General features: G+C 37.2%; 1 pseudogene; it reads left to right on the forward strand.

The window, feature by feature from the left end:
* The first annotated feature begins 1,941 nt into the window (after nt 1–1,941).
* Nucleotides 1,942–3,609, forward strand: LOC149018121 (protein IRX15-LIKE pseudogene; annotated as a pseudogene).
* Nucleotides 3,610–4,313: the final 704 nt, after the last annotated feature.

Genomic DNA, 4,313 nt, shown 5'->3' on the forward strand with positions numbered 1-4,313 from the left:
AAAAGAAGGGCTTCACATGTCACTTAATCTAGAGGCATGGCCAGTCCAAGTGAAATCAGATTCATTGCAAGCTATATTTTATTTGGAGTCAAATGGGAGTTTTCAAGGAAAATGTGGTGACATAATTTCAGCTATCCGGAAAAGCTACCACTCGCATGTACATGTTCGATTTACTCATGAGGGTAGGGAAGGAAATAAAGTTGCTGATTGGTGCTCGAGAATGGTCCTTCCGTTGGATAGTAATTCGTTGATTATTTAAGACCCTTCTTTAGAACTGAAAGAGTTTCTTAGGGCAAATCTACTGCCTAAGCCAGTATAATAACTTTCGGTTTTCTTTTTGGGTCTTGTTTTGACCATGTATTCTCTCTAAAAAAAAATTACTACGTGACACAATCCTATATTAAAAAAATAATAATTATGTCATTGATAATTTAATCAAACTGTCATTTTCAGATATAGTTGATTATTGACATGTCTTCAAGTAAAAGAGTTAAAATATATGTAATTTGTCAATTTTATGTTTTTTCAACATTGAACAACCCCCTCTATTTCTTTCACGAAGTAACCCTATATTGATACTGATTGAAACTCATTACTCATATATTTGGCTAGTCTCAATCAGCTCTGTCGGTCGAAATGGCACCTTATGTATAATGATTAAATTATGTCAATTTATTGAGATTGGGTGGAATTTATACAACTTTAATAATCCAACTTGTTATCGTGGTCACTACTCAGTGTGGTTGGTGTGCCATTGTCATTATCAAGTCATCTTAATTCGTGTTTGTAGAATATATTCCAATTATATCTTATAAATAATACACAATAATTGGTCTTGCATGGAATCCTTCAAATATCAATATCATTCTTACTTGTTCCTCCTCTTCTCAATAGAGCACATCACTTCATTAGCATAAGAAGATCGTGTTAAGTAATTTGTTAAGTATTCACTTAGTGGTTCTATAACTATACAAACATGATTAGAGTTATCTACATCAAGACAACAAGAGACTTATATTGAAAATCCCCTTGTGTTATTTTTATTTTAATAATAATGTGATTTAATTGAACTTTATAGCAATACCAACTACCAAGTATCAACACACAATCACATAGGTAATAATTAAATGACCAAAACCTAATTTTAAATAATTCCATTACTTACTTGTAACATTTATGTGATATGAAAGAAAGAGAGGTGTAAAGGATAAGGATTTAAACTTGAGATCTCCTTGAATTTACTGTTATTACATAAGCGGCTACCACATTGTCGGTCCCTCTCAAATATTTAGAGATTGAATTTTTCACAAATTCTAATTATAAGAGATCGAAGCAAACTTCTACCCAAAAAAAAAAAAATTTGAAACAAAACCATCAGGTTTTGTTTGACTTACAAGGATTTCTTACTAGAGCAGTAGTGTGAATTTTAATTTTCCATTTAATTTTGTTTTTAGATAAATTCTTGTTTATTTCATGTATATTTTAAAACAGGGTTCAGTCAGTCGTCAAATCCAATGTCTCACGATTACACCATTTCATGCCGGATCATGAGGAGCCCAAATAAAATTGCGTTGAATGCGGAGTAGTTCTTTTCGAGATTTAATTGCTCAAGATCTACAGTCTTTCCCTTTTTCTCAAATTGAAAGAGTTTTATTTCCAATATCAGATTTTCTTTTGGTATAATCCACTCTCAGTTTTTGAAAGCAACAAAAAAACAGAGAGATTAAAGTCAGGGAGCGTGGAGCTTGAGATTTTCGAAAGCCACTGTTCCCGGAGTGTTCTACATTTTAACCCTCTCTTCATTAGTCACCATCTTGTGACACTCAAAAAGAGATATTTGTTTAACAATACTTTATTGGGATTTGATCAGATTAATTTAATTAAGATAAGCCTTCATCATTAATCCAAGCTTTCTGCGTGATTGTTTTAAGATGAGAACAAATGGATAGGAAGATCGACTGGTGGAAGAAGAAGAAGAAGAAAACAAGGAAATAAAATCAGATGAGAACAAATGGATAGGAAGATCGACTGGTGGAAGAAGAAGAAGAAAACAAGGAAATAAAATCTCCAAAAGCAAGAACCCATGCCATCTTTCTCGTCTTCTCTGATGAGCGTTTCAACCAATCCCAATTTCCTAATTTTTTTTTTTTTTAATTTCCAACCAATCTGGTCCATCCAGCTCAAACCCCTAATTTGATCGTGCCCACCTTCACCTCTCTCTCTCTTTCTCGTCGGTGTATATATAAATTGAATTAATCAATTCCATAGATGGAAGGGAAGGATCATCCATCTTCTGCAACTCTTTTTTCTTCTAAAAATCCTACCTTGATCAGAGCTTGATGATGGGTCTGCTGTGAAATCTCTCAGTCCCACCTTTGGCCTTTTGGGTCCGCGGCTATTCCTGTTTTTGGATTTATTCTACACCTATGGACCTTTTTCATTCATTTCTCTCAAAAGTGGCTTTAAATTGAATTCTGTATTTCTTCAATCTCTACTTCGGTTTGAATGGGAATTTGTTCTCAATCAGTGATGAAGAACACCAACAACACCAACAATCCAAAACTCCTCCTCCTCCATTCTTCTCTCCACAAGCAAGCAGGGGTTTACCGTTTATGGGTTCTTGTCTTCGTCTCCATATTTACATTGGGTCTTCTTCTAACCCTAATGAACAGTAGAGATTTCATTATCAACTCCTCCTCTGCTTCCCCGATCGTTAATGGACAAACCCTGTTCTCCACCAACGTCGCCGAAGCCCTCCTCCACTACGCCACCATCTCCAGCGACGCCGATAAAATGTCCGCCGCCGAGCTGAGATCCATCGCTGAAGCCCTCCACAACTGCCCATCCAACCCCTGCAATTTCTTGGTTTTTGGGCTCACCCACGAAACCCTCCTCTGGAAAGCCCTAAATCAAAATGGCCGCACTGTTTTCCTTGACGAGAACGAGTACAAAATCGCCAAGTTTGAGCAGAAGCACACCGACATGGAAGCTTACGACGTGTCTTACACAACCAAGGTTAGCCAGATGAAGGACTTGATCATCTCTGCAAGGGAGCAGATTAGGAAGGAGTGTCGACCTGTACAGAATCTGCTATTCTCCGACTGCAAACTTGGGATCAACGATCTTCCCAACCACTTGTACGAAGTGCCTTGGGATTTAATCTTGGTTGATGGACCCAGAGGTTATAGTCCGTCGGCGCCGGGGAGGATGTCGTCGATCTTTACTGCCGGTGTTCTGGCGAGGAGCAAGAAGGGTGGGTATGCGAAAACCCATGTGTTCGTTCACGATTTCAATAGGGAGGTGGAGAGGGTTTTCAGTGAGGAGTTTCTGTGCAGAGAGAACATGGTGGAATCGAAGGACCTGCTAGCCCATTTCGTACTCGAGCGAAGGAATGGCTATGCATCGAAATTCTGTAACAATGCATCGTTATCTACATCATCATCTTCTTCGGCTTCTTTATGAGATGATGGTTGCTAGAGTATCGAATAGACTAGAAATTTCATCTAGTTAATTTACATTTTCTATACATCAATATATAGTGAAGGAAAGGTGTTTGTGTAATTGTGTCAAATGGTTTCAAAATACAGAAGTTTGGAGAATGAAATATCAATAGGACTGTAGGAGTATTTGTATTACCTGATCACATTTGCTCCACTCTAGGGAGAAAGATATCATCAAAACTTTTTGACAGAATTGGGTGTCGGCGGCAGAGGGTGAAGGGAGACCAAAAAGGAAAACAGGGGAACATCAGGAGAGAAGAAGACGACATTACGGGTGAGAAAGTCAACAACGGACAGAGAGAAGGGGGAGTGTAAGATTGGAGGCTGGTTTAATTCGGTTCAACATTCAAGTCTGACCGGTTTAATTATAAAATGTTTTCTTGGTTTGCTTTCTCACCTCATGTTGCTGTTAAATTAACCATGCAAAAATTAATATGAAATTTTATTTTTACTTTTTGAAATTAAGGGTAAATGGATGGAAAAATCAGAATTGATACGGAAGGTCTATAGGAGGTGAGGGAGACAATTTCAAGAAAAGAAAGTCCAAAGCGCAGTTGACTTCCAGTATTCATTTTAAGATTCTATGCATTTGCAAAGAGGGAACCAACAATAGGTTTCGAAATGATAATTGAACATTCGGTGAATCAATTACTCAATTAACGACATATTTGAATCATTCCATTGGTTAGGTTCTACTTCTACCGGTGTAGTAAATGGATTAAAACCAAGAAGTACATTGTATCTCTTTTGGAGTCAAAATAGAAATCATTTACTACGTTGGACCCTACTCTAATTGTAAGCTATCCACATCTT

Source organism: Hakea prostrata, chromosome 4 (assembly GCF_041222555.1).
Source record: "Hakea prostrata isolate BN-2017 chromosome 4, UWA_Hpros_2, whole genome shotgun sequence".
NCBI lineage: Eukaryota > Viridiplantae > Streptophyta > Magnoliopsida > Proteales > Proteaceae > Hakea > Hakea prostrata.